The sequence below is a fragment of the Maylandia zebra genome, linkage group LG8 (assembly GCF_041146795.1).
Source record: "Maylandia zebra isolate NMK-2024a linkage group LG8, Mzebra_GT3a, whole genome shotgun sequence".
Lineage (NCBI taxonomy): Eukaryota > Metazoa > Chordata > Actinopteri > Cichliformes > Cichlidae > Maylandia > Maylandia zebra.
In genome coordinates this window covers 5,886,285-5,902,059 of record NC_135174.1, presented here as the reverse complement: position 1 = coordinate 5,902,059, position 15,775 = coordinate 5,886,285, and the positions used below count along the sequence as shown (strand labels likewise).

The following is a 15,775-nucleotide window of genomic DNA, read 5'->3' as shown; positions in this document are numbered from 1 at the left end:
TCTGGACAGCTATTACTCAAAAACACTTAAAGTTTGGCTTCTTTGAAGCAGAGTACAGTACTGTGTAACGCAGACACTAAAGCTGATGCGCCAGAATGTCATACGAACGATTCCTTAAATACATGGGGGAGCAAGCGAGTCAGATACCAAGGGCACAAAGATGAAGCAGGTCTGATCAGCAACAGTTTATTTCCCGAGGCAGTAGAAATAAAACAACCCAAATACTAAGAAAAAAGTATACACCAAAGGCCTATCTCCCCTCACCACACTCCCTGCCGGTAACTGATGCCCTCAGGGGTTGGTGCGTTGGTGGTTCTTGGTGTCCGGGGCTGGGCGCTCAGGTATGTACCAGCTCACTCCCAGTGACTACTTGGCGGGGCCTGGTGCCTGTTGCTCGGTCAGGCCTCTTCCGGAGCAAAGGGGGCCCTCGGGCCTCCGGCCTCTGGGCCTGGGGCTCGGTTCACTCTGGCACAGCTGGCCGCCGGCAGAGCCGGCGGGCACGCCACTGCAGCCCCCTCTGGCTTCTGCTCCGTGGCCACCAAATGGGACAGGCAAAAAAAAAAAAAAAAGAAAAGAAAAAAGTATACAATAAAATGTTCTCCATATGCTAAAATTCCCACGGAGACTAGATAAAACAATTCTAAAACCCATAAAAATACCATTTTCTACTTGCACTAAAATCCACTGGTGTAATTGTCCCACAACCCCAGATGAATGCTCATTATGGGTCCACCAGCAGGCCAGAAATTCCTTCTCCAGAGCGGGCTCCACGCCAGCCTCATCCCAGAATGACGAGGAGGAGCCTCCTGTCCCCCTCTCGTCCCTTCACTGGACCCGTCACATCCCAGCCCACCTCGCATTTTGCACCGGAGTCTGTCCCTATCAGCTAATTGTCCCATGCCCAGCCAATCCACAGTGGATTAAAACAATGTAGAATAAAACGCTAAAAACCATGCAATACGAACATTAGAATAAAATCATGCAATAAAAACTACTCGCAAATAAACGCTAAAATCAAAATAAAACCAATATAAAAGATAAATACAAAGTTCCACTGTGTGACAACTGTACTTGAGTTGTTAACAGCAGATGCGTAACACTAAAAATATATCTATAATACATAATACATAATAACTATATATTATTATGTATTGTGGCATGAATTATATTACTTCATGCCATTTATATATAAAAAAATATAATGCAGGTAAAAATAAGGACCATTTTGAAAACCTCACAGTCAGAAACTGTGAAATCTTTGCTTTAATCGAGAACTCGACACCTCATGTTTCAGGACACTTCTTTGAAGGCGAAGGGCATCTTCATTCGTGCAGTGGTCCCAGACTCTCCAGCTGCCCGGTGTGAGAAGCTGTTACCAGGAGACAGGATCTTGGCTGTTAATGGAATCAGCCTTCTTGGACTGGACTACCAAAAGTAAGAAATCTATCATATCTCATATTTAAAGAATTTGGCACGAGCAACTTTGTTTTCATATCTTTCCCTGTTTCAGCGGGAGGGAGCTGATCCAGTCGTCAGGGGCCAGACTGAGGTTACTCGTGTCCAGATCAGACTGGATGGCTAAGATTATACAGAATGAGTGCTGACGCTACATTTGCTGAGAGACTTGTGACACACCATCAGCACTTAAAGATGATTCTGAGAGCTTTTGGAACTTTCAAGTTAAAGGATATGGACAATTTAAAGAAAATCTTCAATCTTCTATCAGGTTTTAGATGTTTTGCAGCTTTTTAATTTACATCACAGTGGCATCATAGTCCTTTTTTGTGTATGGTCAAGGTTACATTAGCGTTATCATTTCCATTGGTAGAAGACAAGACCTTTTCTCTCCATGCTCTCTCCAACTACAAGACCATCACCACAAGAACAAGAAAGCTGATGCAATAACACACATGGAACATTTTTCACAGTGTTATTTAAGTTCAACTCTCTTGTTTAGTCATTAGACATTTCTGGGTCCAAGTATTTCTTCACTTCAAAAGAAGCAGACGAGCCCTGAGGCACTACTGGGAGTAAAAAGCGTGGCTGTTCTCCGAAGTTTTGCAATATCATTTAACATTCAGACATCCAGAAGTAAGTAAGTTAGCTTGTTGACATGTTGATATACCATACTCTGATTCAAATATATTTTTAAAAACAACAACAAACAAAAAATTAACATGTAGACCACTGCAACAACTGTAAAGGTAAATGAAGACAGAAATCTGTCTTCCAGCAATGTTTGGAGGCTTCTTGACATATGATCATCTGCTACTTATGACAATAAAGCACATATAAGCATATCGACTAAGTGAAGATGTAGGATGTGGATTCAGTTGTTCTTATTGTACATGTCAAAGAGAAGGCTCTGAAAATGGACAAAACTTCAGTCAAGAGAACATCTGAAATAAGACCATCTAAAACAATGTGTTACTGGATGGTCTGGATTTCTTACCATGAACAAGTCCTGAATACTTTGAAAAACAAAGGGTTTTTTCTAATTGTATGTGTCTTGGCCCTTCATTCACATGTCAGTGTTTAGATTTTCAGACGTTTTTTTTTTTTGCATTTATATATGGACAAGAAAAACAAAGATTTTGTCACGCAATGTCAAAGTTGTACACCTTTTTGATGACAAATTGTGTTAATGTTTGTAGGTTTCTTACTGGCTAACGTGTCTATAAACAGTTAGGATTATATCACTGCAGCAAAAGTGGAGAAAAAAAAACAAAAGCAGAAAACCCCTTTTTTAAAAATAAAATATGCAGATTAAAAGCCACTTATGCAGTGCCTTCACTTTTTCAGACTGTATTTTTTATATTGTCTATGGCTGCATATCAATAACTTGTAAAAAGAAAGATCAAACTCAACTTAAGAGAAAGTTGTTTATTTTTCTTCAATCATAATTGGAAATTTCTCCTTCACATGTTTATATATACTTTTTTTAATTTTTAAATGAGAATGGACAGAACCAAGAGACAGGAAAGAGAAAGAAGGAAAGAGAAGCTGGGAAGTGAGTTTACAGAAGGAGAGGGAAAAGAAAAATAGAGAAGAGGGATAGAGAGAGAAAAGACGCTGTAATCATAGCAACAACCAACATATGCATAAGTAACACTAAATAATAAATACTGCATGTTGCCGAGCAGCACACAGTACTAATAATGCACGATATGTTTAGAGGCAGCAGCCAACCCAGACAGTGTGTGTCTGTGAGGAACCATGGGCACAGCTGTGCTTGTGAGCGTGTTTGTATTCAAAAGGTTTCTCCATGTAAGTGTCTAATAGTACATGTGGGGAGCCATAGTCCTGCCCCCCCGGACATGAAGCAGACATGGAGGAGATCCAGGCCATAGCCATCCAGAGGCCCCCCAGAGCACGAGAGCCCAAAGGGGGACCACCACAGGGGCACCTAGAAAAGAGCTGAGGAGAGCCCCAGACAGGAGTCACCCAGCAGCCACAGTGGGCCTTCAGCGATGACCATGCAGGCAGCCGGCCAGCCAGAGCAGACCGAGTCCTGGTCCCAAAGATCCGCGAGCCCTCATTGTAATTAAACATTTTGAGCCATCACCTCAAAGCAAGTCAAAATCAAATTTACAAGATTCCCTCATTTCTGTGTACTCCAACTGTGTAATCCAAAGACATGACATTAGTGTAAGTGGTAACTCCAAATTGGCTAAAGGTACGAATGTCAGTGTGAAGGGTTGTCTCTCTCTTATCCCTTTGGTAATTGGCTACATGGCCACAGTGGGGATATGCTCCAGCCCAACTGATACTCTGAATTGGATAAATTGGTAGAACAGGTCACCTACTAACTGGAAGGTTGGTGGCTTGATCCCAGTCTGGTCCAGTCTGCATGCAAAGTATCCCTAGGCAAGATAGTAAACCCATGTTGCTCTCCGATGCATCCATCGGAGTATGAATGTTAGGTAGGAAGCACTTAGAAACAGTAGAAAAACATGCTTGTGCGAATGGGTGAATGTACAAGTTGTGTAAAATGCTTTGAGTGCTCAGGATACGGTAGAAAAGCGCTATATAAGAACTAGTCCAGTTACATGTTGCTGATTTGCTAGTTATGTTATAGTTGAGAAACGTGTAACATCACACATCATTTAAAGAATTCCACCCACATTTTACCCACACTGGTTTGCCTGTTTTCTGTTAACAAAGTCTGCAGACACAGTCAGTTGCAATCAATACTTTTGTTACCATGCGGATGGGAGAGCAAACAGACAGCCAACACGATGGTTGCATAGTCATGCACCTCTTTTATAGCATCACACAAACATCTCACATAAGCTCTATCGCTATGGTATCATGACGCACTCATAGCACACTATGCTCACAATGCGATGAGCCACTTTTGCATTATCTATGAAACAGTAGGTGGTTGTGTGCCAGGAGCGTGCTCTGTTCATTGCCCCTCACAGTCAGCAGATACATGTTAATCATGTTATGTTATGACGTGTTCTGCATTACATCCTGGTCTCTTTAAGGGCAAAAGTTATAAGGAGGTTATACTGTTGACATGTAGAACACGAGGCAAAGCACGACTTCATAAACAAAGGACTTGAGGTTAATTGACATTCCGAGCTAAAATTTTCCATTACAAGGGATAACCAGTTGACAGGGGATCCCATAGCCACAGCACTCTACACAACCCTGACCCATCTGGAACTGAAGGAGATTTATGCCAGGCTTATTTTCATTGACGTTATGTACTGTAACAGGGCGGCCCTTAGCGGCTTTATCTTCCCAGAGCCAACCACGAAGCCCAAGTACTCCACTTCTCTCTTGGCTATGGAGCACTTCTTGGGATTGATAGTCAGTCCAGCCATTCTAATGGAGTGTAGCACCTTCTGTAGGTGAATGACATGCTCTTCCCAGGACTCGCTGTACACCACCACATCATCCAGATATGCTGCAGAGAATGCTGACACATCTCTCAGTACATGGTCCATTAATCGTTGGAATGTCGCTGGCGCACCTTGAAGCCCAAATGGCATGACTTTAAATTGGTACATACCAAAAGGAGTTTTGAAGGCTGTCAGCTCTCTCGCTTCTGGTGCCAAAGCCACTTGCCAGTATCCTTTACACAGATCGAGTGTTGTAATGTACCTTGCTGATCCAACTCTCTCCAGCAGGTCATCCACCCTGGGCATTGGGTAGGGATCAAACTTGGATACTGCATTCAAATATCTGAAATCAATACAGAATCTCAGGGTGTCATCTTTCTTTGGTACCAAAACAATCGGGCTCACCACTCACTACTTGACACCTCAATGATTCCCAGGTCCAACATCAGTTTTATTTCTTTCTGCAGCACTGGCACCAACCGTTCTGAAATTCTGTAGCTCTTTTGTCGAACGGGTGCATCCTCCTTCACCCGTATCTTGTGCTGAACCAGTGATGTGAAGCCTGGTGTTTCTCGAAAGAGCTGTGGGTCCACGAGTGGTTTTATATCAGCCTGCTCAGTAGGAGACAAATGAGAAAGGTCAACTGAAGCACAAACTTGAATGTTAGTTGGAAAGAACTTCTCAGTCACCTCCTCATCCTTAACTGAACGCACCAGTAACTGATAGACCGGCTCTTGTCGGCTGTGGAATTCCTTCAACAAGTTCATGTGAAATGTCTGATATTTTTTAACTCTTTCTGGCATATTCAGTTCATAAGTGACTTTACTCACTTGTCTGACGATCTCGTATGGTCCATGCCATTTTGTCAGCAGCTTGTTATCGCTGGTGGGAAGCAATAACAGTACTTTCTGACCTGGAAGGAAGACCCTATCCCTGGCCTTCTGATCGTACCATGTCTTTTGATGTTTTTGTGCAGCTTTCATGTTGTCTTGCATCAATGATGCCATTTTCTCCAACCTCTCTCTCATGGTGATGACGTAGGCTGCGATGTTTTCGCCCTCTGCTTTGGATTCCTCCCAGCAGTCCTTAAGCAGATCCAGGGGGCCTCTCACTTGGCGACCATATAAAAGTTCAAAAGGCGAGAAGCCAGTGGAAACCTGCGGGACCTCCCGGTAGGCGAACAGAAGGTATGGCAGCCATTGATCCCAGTCAGCACCTGTGTCAGAGACAAACTTACGCAGCATACTTTTGAGAGTCTGGTTGTATCTCTCCACTAGCCCGTCCGTTTGGGGGTGATACAGGGTGGTCTTAAGTCCCTTTATCCCTAACAACTTATAAACCTGCTGCAACAACTTGGATAGAAAATTCGGTCCACAATCCGTCAGAATTTCTCTTGGTATGCCTACCCTAGAAAAAAGCTGCAGAAGACAATTAGCGACGTGACGGGCTTTAATTGATCTGAGTGGGAAGGCCTCAGGAAACCGTGTCGCATAGTCACATATGACTAATATGTAGCGATGACCTGTGGATCTCCTCTCTAAAGGGCCCACGATATCCATGCCTAGCCTCTCAAACGGTGTTTCAATAATTGGCAGTGGTTGCAACTGGGCTCGTGCTACTCCTTTGCCTGAGGTCAACTGACAATTTTCACAGGAACAGCAAAACTCAGAAACTTGGACATACATCCCTGCCCAAAAAAAACGGCTACTGATCCTATTCAGTGTTTTGTGAAAAGCTATATGACCTGCCCATGGAATTGAATGACCCAAATCCATAACTTTGTTTCTTAACTGTTGTGGGAGTGCTACAGCTTCACACTTCCCCTTTCTCTGGTACAAGATGCCTCCTTTAATCAAGTAAACAGTGTCCGCAAGACAGCTTACCTGACCTTGACTAGCCCCCTCTACCTATGTTACCTTCTCAAACCAGGGTTTTAGAGTAGGGTCGCTTCTTTGGAGTGCACCTAAATCTGAGGGAACATCAAACTCAAGTTGGTTATTTGGCTTAGGGAACAATGCTGTACCCTTTTCCCCTGAGCCTTTGAACTTTTCTCTTCTTTTCTGAGCCCTAGACTTCCTAATCTTCCCTGGCTCTGTTTCGAGAGACTCCTCAAAAAAAGGGTAGCTCTTTCATCATTTCCTTTGCACTTTGTGCCCTTGTGACTACATGACAGGGTTTAAATGGCTCAACTGTCATATCTAGAGGAAGGGAGCTTCCAGATTCATCACCTTAGCCTTGAATGTCTTTCTCAGCACTCACTTGAGGGTCATAATCTGACTGATGTATTAGATCAAAAAGAGTGGGGATGTCATTACCAAGTATCACTGAATATGGCAAACTGGGAACCACAGCTACCACTAACAAGTGGGTTTGACCTCCCACTGTCAGGTAAACCTCAGCAGTGGGGCACCTGTGTTCGTCTCCATGCACACAACTTATTGTAGCCCCAACCCCACTTAGCTTTTCTCCTGAAATTATGCTAGAGTGTACAAGAGTTTGGAAGCACCCAGAGTCAAGCAAAGCTTCCTCTTTACGCCCATTAATTAAAACAGGGACAGTACAAGCTTCCTTTCCTACCGGCTCTGTGGCTGGTCTTGGAACTGCACACAAAAGAGATGGTTTTGACTTAAGGGCAGGGCAAAATTGTTGTGTATGGCCAAAGTTATGACAGTGATAACATTTAATATCCTGAACTGAAGACTTAAAGGATTTCTTCACATTGTGAGGTCTATGAGAAGGGAGCTGCCTAGAACTAGAAAGATTTCTAGCCTGAACTTGACCAGAACCCTGTTCACCCCCAATGGACTTACTTGGTTGGGTGTAGTGGGTCTCCCGGCTGAAGTAGGTGCTCTTGCTTCCTTTTCTGGCTGAAGTGAAAACCTCTGCGAGGCTAGCTGCTTCCTTTGCCGTCTTCGGATCATGCTCACGTATCCAGATCTCCAGCTCTGGGCTAACCATTCTCAAAAACTGCTCCAGAATTATCTGCTCAGATATTTCTTCTACAGTTGATTTTTCAGGTTTAATCCATCTTGAAAACGGGTCTTTCAATCTTACATAAAGTTCACGTGGCGTCTCACCTGGTTCAACTTTCAGAGATCTGAAGCGGCGTCTGTAGGTGTCAGCAGTGATCTCATATTTTACCAGAATTGCCTCTTTCACCTTATCATAATTCTCAGAGTCTGTTAAATCCATAAGAATGTAGGCTGTGCGGGCTTTACCTGCCAACAGGGAACCAGACGAATAGCCCACTCATCTCTGGGCCATCGACACACGTTTGCCATTCTTTCAAACGTAGTCAGAAAATGTTCAATGTCATCTTCTGTAGACAGAGGAAAAAGTTTTGGTTCACTTAAAGACTTGGACCCACTGGCCACTGGAATGTCTTCACCTTTGAATCCAAGTTCTTGTTCTTCAGATGTTGTAGGGGGCGCTGGCGCCTCTGGTGGATCAGGCTTATCAATTACAGCGTTAACTTGTAGCTGGATTTGCTGAAATTGATGCTGCATGCCTTTCCACCTTTGCTCCTGACGTGACAAATCCTTCTCCCACTTTTGGTCTCTGGCTGCTTGAGACCGCATAAGAGATTTCACCAACCCTGTCAACTCCTCCAATTTGTCCTCAGGGCTTGTTGCTGCCATGGCCTCTAGCTCAGATGAAGCTCCAACTCCTTCATCAGGCTGCTCCTCTTGGCCTGGCTTTCTTCCACCTCTTGTCATCATCTTCTCACTGTGCCATGAGTGACACACTTCTGACACCACTTGTAACAGGGCAGCCCTTAGCGGCTGGTAGTGATGGCCCGCTTGAAGCTGACGCTCCGGAGCGTGTGTCGAAAAAAACAACACACTGGTTCAGAAGCACTGTGTCGAGGCTTGCTTCGTTTGGCAAAGGTCACGTGACCAGTGACGTCCGAAGCTTCATTACGCACGTAACTGCTTCGGTACCTGATTCAAACGGATATAAGGAAGTGAATCATCCACGGGATTCGTGGAGTGTGTTGATGGTGACAGATAGCGACGAGGTGATCATTCCACTGACAGATATGGAGCCAGCGAGGAAGAGAGGACGTTATGGCGTGTGGAAATATTTTGAGTTGATTTTGCTCAATTCATTTTATCTGCCGAAGTGAAAAACTTGAAATGTCCAAAATCATGTTTTCATAATGTAAATATCATTACAGCATATGACTTTAGGAACACTTCCATGTGAATTAAAGCTAATGAAGACTACAAAAATGTATTTGACACTATACGTACATTACATTGCTACAGTTTAGAAAATCATTTTGTTTATTGTTTTTAGGTGATAGTCTGCAGGACCCAGGAATACCTGCATATCTACCAGCTTGCAGTGTGGTTCCTGCACTCCACAGCCTCTTCTGTTCCATGCAAGTGGATTTTCTCCAGGGCAGGAGAAACTATTTCTAAGAAAAGAAACAGACTCAGCCAGCGCACAGTAACACTAATCCTCTTTTTAAATGTAAATAACAAAAGGGCTACCTTACATTGATCATGTTTTTACTTTGCAAGTTCTTGATTAGGGATGGGTTTTGATTATCGCTTTTCTGATTACAATCCATGCTAAATTGAATAAAGTGATATTGATTCATTAAAATCCCGTGTCGATTTGTAAATTAACGTTATTATGCCTGAAACGCCAGCATCTCAGGTTAAACCTCACAACATGTCGTCAAACACCATGCAGCTAAAACAGTAACTAGGAGCAGGTTTACGGATTCTGCATACAAACGTAAACACAGAGCGCGGACCCGACGCGTCAGAATCAGATTTTGGTGCGTCGTCGGGTCCGCGCTGTGTTTGCCTCTTTTTTTCCCCGCTGGCTTCTGCAGCTGCAGGTTTCATAACTCTCTGTTTACATCTCTAATTAAGTCTCACATGTATCAGCTTTCTTTTAATAGATACGAAATTATGGATATATACTGTTAAATGATCAGACTTGTAATATTTCTGACTGAGGCAAAACTTTCCAGATTCCAATCAAATTGAATCGGATCCTGTATCGAATCAAAAGGATTCTACAAATCAGTGACGATGCAGCCCTACTCAGCCCCCTAAGCATTTTCCCTTTCCAGTTCACAATCAATCCCACCCCTAGGTCAAAAATATGTATAGGAATTGGCCTAATCTAATATTTTGTATGAACCTGTCCAGCTGTCCAGTGATTAAACGACAAGTAGATGGAGGCAGGACTTCACAGCAGGGGCATACTCCATAATGTGCTGTGCATTATCATATGTATATTATATATATTGCTCACTTATTGTATTTACCAACATCAAGGAGTTATGAGCAAAGAAAGGCCACCATAGTGCATGTTTAAATAGGGAAAGTTTATTGATTAAAATGTATTACGCAGATACGCATTACATTTTTTTCAGCCCCCCAATCGAGAAAACAAAACCAATTACATGTTCAAAGCAACGGAACGGTGGCCCAATATCAGAGAGAACTCCACTCTTGAGTGAGCAGTGATAATTGAGCAGTCCGTTTTATTTTGCAGATTCAAGCTGCTCTTCAAAATTTTCACCACCAGATGTCACCGGAGAGGACTGTGTTGAAAAGCTTCGAGTAATGAACCGTTTTTCAATACAAGCTTCAGTGCTTCGGAAAGCTTCATTTGGCCATCACTAGCGGCTGGAAACACAGTGAGATGGACCAAGGCAAGTGTAGTGGAACAAAAAAGCATTTATTTCCTATACAGCTCCCCTTACAACAATTAATTTGTCAAGCTTCTTCACAGCACAAAAAACCACACTCTAATGACAACTGGCAGCCTTAAATATGTTCAGCTGTCACAGACTAAACCATTATTCCACTCTCAGGTAAATTCTTAAATCCCAACCTTCCACCACAATATCCAATATATCAATAAGAATAAATAAATACATAAATACATTTTCACATTTACATATTAATAAATATTTCACACTTTAATGTTACACCAAACCCAATGTTATAAAAACCCAGAAACCCAAGCACAACAAGATTCACCACACTCTCTTTACCAATGGTCTCTCCCGGAACCTTTAAATGGTGTCTGGACCCCAGGGGAAACCTTTGCCCAAACACCTTGAAGAGGACACAGGCAAGAAAGGTGAGTAATCATTATCTTACAAACACTTATTTGCACCACTTTTATCCCTAGATTTCACACACACTTGCATTAGTTTTCCTTACTGGTAAACCTTAATCAAAATCTCAATCACCATTCTTTTCTCCTGACAGACAACCACCACATTCCTTGAGGAGCAGCTGTGCAGGATCTGAAATAAGGCTACCAACTGATTTTAAAATTCCCAATAAATAGTCAATAAATATTTAAACTTCTTGTGTGCAAATCCATGCTTAAAGTGCAATGCTAAATAAAGTGTTTGATAAGGTGCTTTTAATAAAGTGAAAGGTGTGCTCTAAAGTGCTATACAGATAATATAATATAAATAAATATAGTAAGGGAGTCCTCTTCCTTACATGTACATATATACATATATATATATTTTCTAGTATTTCTGATATTTGGAGAGTTGTGTAATCATTTGTACGCATGCTAAAAATCCACACCACCATAACCAAAAAAAACCCACACTGAACCTTTCAGGCAACATCAGCCTGGTTGCTTAAATGAATCTCTGCGTTCATTGTTGATCCCTTGTGGGCGACACAAAGTCTCACTCTGTACTTCACTTACTTGGAGCTTGTCTTGTTGGAGGAGGGCGATTTTTACCCCTCACTTTTCCTTACAACCTGCATCTTGTTTGCTAGAAGAAAAAAGGTACTCATTTAGAGAACATGTTGACAGTCGCCAAGCAATACTTTTGACCTCACATAGTTTAATAAAAAATGGTTGCAGATTATCAAAAGTCTTATCCAGGAGAATACATTCTGAACACCTGTACGGAGATTGCTAGTCACGCAAAACATAAGAATTACGAAATTAAACGTAAACTTGGAATTCCTTTGTAAACCAGTGTAGCGTTTGTCATTTTGACACACGGTCCACACACTTTGACACACTTTTCTGCTCAGGTATAGCCTTACTGTCGATAGTCTGTGCAGGTGTGAAGGCGTTAGCGCGGTTAGCTCGTTAACGCGTTAGCGCCATGCAGCCCCACACACGGGGCGATCTGTGCTAACTCGCTAACAGAGATATGCCATGTTAATGCAGTTATGCCGTTAACGTCATTTTAACGAGATTAACGCTGACAGCACTTATTATAATATTAAATTTGGGACACATCATCAGTAGTGGACCTTGGATTCATTGGGCGTTTCAGCCATTATCACTAGACACCATCCAGGAAGGCCCTGCCAAGGTTGATCAGGCCCAAGAGTGTGTCACTGGTTTACGTTAGATTGTTATTTCTCTTCTACTTTCTTCTATTTAGTTAACTACAATTTTTTTTCTTCTATCAGTTCGAAATGAAAATTAATACTTACCCTTTAATATAGAGCCGGATGGGGGCGCCTGATCTGGCATCCCCCCACCGGATCGAATCGGGCTGTACGCTCTACTGAAAAGTTTTGTCAGTGCACTGCAAGAGAAATGTGTGGAATGCTGTGGCTACTGTAAAACAAATGCTTCTGTTTAGTTCATCAGCGACATCCCTAACACTGTATATGTATTCATCTGTGCAAAGAGGGAATTAATGGAATTTCAGAGAGCACTTGAAGAGATGGAAACTTAATAAAGAAGGCACAGATGAAGCTGAAAAGAGCAAAGGACAAGGGTCAACAGAGTTGCCAGTAACCCTGAAATGAGGTATATGGGGACAGGGTACTTTGACCGAAAACTAAGGACCTTCTGATGACTACTGAATACCTTTAGTAAATATTTGAATACCCAATAAAGTCAAAGTACCTATCAGTAAAGTAAATAAATAAACAAATAAAATTGCCACAGACTATATCCTGTCTATACTATGCACAGCAACATCAATGTAAATACAGGCACACGTATTAAGACAGGCAAACACACAAACGAAACAGATCTGTTCAGCTCAGTGTTTTCCACCAATAGGAATGCGTGTGTAGTCATCCTTCAGGAATGTTCTTCGAGTGTTAAGCAACAATTTGAAATATTTTTTACTGTGAACAAAAACATTTTATTGAAAATCCTGTAGGATGTATATCACAGCAAAACGTATAATAGACACGCCAAGTCCATCGCATCCACCGTGTCAATTTCACATTTTAACTCTCTGAAACATGAAATGGACATGCATGCAGATGTTGCATTAACGTATGGGAAGATGTGAAGAAGTTAAAATTGGAACAGGCTCATGAAGTTTATAGTGGTTTGTCCGCTTAATCTAAAACTAATTATACTCTCCTGAAAGATGCTATGAGGAGGTGTTTGGATCCTTGTGATAGTGAAGATTGCAACTGTGTGAATTATTCTACATGGAGGAAGTTACATAATGAAACAGTCCAGGAATTTTGCATTGCCTCACATAGGCTGGTATGTAGAGAGTACACTTCTACTGATAATGATACACATATGTGACACAAGACTTGCTGGCAAGGGATCATTTTATTACACATGTGGGATGTAGGATTTTGCATGTTACTCTTAGCAGTTCTAAACCAGCAACATTAGCGGCTGCAATAAATTTGACTGCAGAATTGGAACTTATTAGAGGTTTGCAAAATGGCCACTTGGCTCAGGATAGTAATGTAGTTGTAGAACAAAAGTCAAAGAGGGATGAGCAGCTGGAAGTTTTACTTGGTGTAGTGGAAGGGAGAGCGGTTCAGTGCCTGAAATTGGAGCCCACGCATTTTGCTTCTATTCCCACAGTTGTCTAAGGAGCTTGGAAAGAAAAGCGTCTGGACTTCTTTGAGTTGCTTGAAGACGTTTCACCTCTCATCCGAGAAGCTTCTTCAGTTCTAAGCAGGGGCGGATCTAGAGAAATTTTCTTAGGGTGGCATGAGGGTGGCAAAGAAATCAAATGGGGTGGCAAAATCAAAGCCTTTTTTTTTCTCCAAACACACATGTAGGTGGTTATATATGGTTAAAATGATTCAAATGCAGTAAGTATACACGTTTTTCATATATATATATATATATAGAGTCTATAACTTAATTATTGTCTGTAGCCCACATAATTACACACTTTAGTTACATAAAACATGTGAGTTTTGATGTTATGTACTGTATAGCCTGTATAATAAATAAATATGTAGCCCAATAAGTATAAACTCCAGAAAGCTACACAACATGGGGCGGTTCATTTACAAACACAAGTCTAACTTAAGTTTCACACTGTTTTTTGTTAGAAAACAATCACATTGTTACAGCTTAAATTACACAAAATGTCAGAAATCTGCACTGTCATGAACAAAAATGTAAACCTAATTTTTCATGATTTGTTGGATTAACCCACTGAGGTCTGAAATAAAACCGGCCATTTTTGACTCCTTTTGAGTTGACGTTTGTGTTTCACCCTCAGATTGTTTAATTTTTTTCCCCCCCTTGCCTTGTTTGGTATCATTCTTTTCAGCTCAACTGAATTTAGTTGTTTTTCACTGACATACTGCATTAGTACTACTATTACTATTAATAGTACTATTACTGATCTGAAATCACACAAAGAACTTAAAATCCTAGTAGTATTTTTTTACTGTAAAAACCCCCACAGACATCTTGAGTAAATTTTTATAACTTGAAATGCAAATATAAAATAATTGTACATTTTGTAAACATATACAACTATTTATCTAAAAATGCAGCCAATACACCTGCTGTTTTTTTTTCTACAACCATTTAAAAATATTACTAAAACTAAAATGAGAGAACAATCAGGTGTTGCAATAAGATGCCCCACAAATGATGTGTGCCAGTAAAAAAAAAGTTTGTCCACCAAAAGACAGAGAACAGCACAGGGATAAACCTGCAGGCCTGACAACAGCAGGTGTATCACTCCGCTGGTTTTCTACTTAGTGACAGTGTTTACATTGCAAATGTGCCTTTGTGACATTCATTAGTGCCCTCACTGACACACAAAACAAAACGACTACACAACAGAACAACTACACAAGACAACACAACACTAAGAATCCACTCCACACTAAACGTTTCTTTACTGTTTTCGTGCTTTCCTTAGAAAACGCTTTAAACACACACACACAAAATCGTGATGACAGTATTTAGAAAAAAGCGTGCCTTATATATATTATCACAACTCTAGATTTACTGGCCTGTAATTAAAATTTAAAAACTTTAAAGTCATAACTTTCAATGTGGGCTGAAATAGAGACTCAGGGTGGCTGCAGCTTGTTGCTATGTCAGCTTACATCAGTCATGTGATTTGCAGGTGCAGCGTGGACCACAGAGGGTTAATAACACTCACCTTCCTTCCATTTCCAGAGTGTAACATCCAACCACCTGTGTAAAATCCGAAATTCCCATGGTGTTGTTCAAAATGTGCTCTGGCACAATCAGAAGCATTGCTTGTTACTTTTCTTTCCAAGCTCCTTAGACTACGATGACCTGGATGACTGAGAACCTTCACAGACATATTCCCAGTTATTCCCACTCTTCTCCCTCAGCCTGCTAGTTCCAGTAACAGGAGAAGGGTTTTGGTAGTGTGACTGTAGTCCACACATATGGTGAAATTGCCCTTATTTCCAGGAAAGGAGGCGTGCATAGGGCCCAATACCTGTCCATCCCAACCCTTTTAGTATCTGTCAGAGGCTTGGAAAGTGCTAAAGAAGGTTCTGAATGCATCGATGGTAAATTAGGTGGGTTTGTACTGGTTATTACAGGGAAATCATATTCCATTATACCTAAATCAGTTTGGTTCTGTATTACTAAGGGGGGGGGGGGGGGGGATCTGATTTGCAAGAGTATAGTAATGGGAGTGAAGAGCAGAAAATGGGGGGCTATGCATATTCTTGGGGGTTGTCAGTATGTTA

The 15,775-nt window shown here is 41.6% G+C and overlaps 1 long non-coding RNA gene across 1 annotated transcript; it reads left to right on the top strand.

Moving 5' to 3' along the window:
- Positions 1 to 1,255: 1,255 nt before the first annotated feature.
- Positions 1,256 to 2,776, top strand: LOC143419775 (uncharacterized). The gene is made up of 2 exons (XR_013099773.1): positions 1,256 to 1,434; positions 1,511 to 2,776. It is a non-coding gene; the product is annotated as an uncharacterized LOC143419775 (long non-coding RNA).
- Positions 2,777 to 15,775: the final 12,999 nt, after the last annotated feature.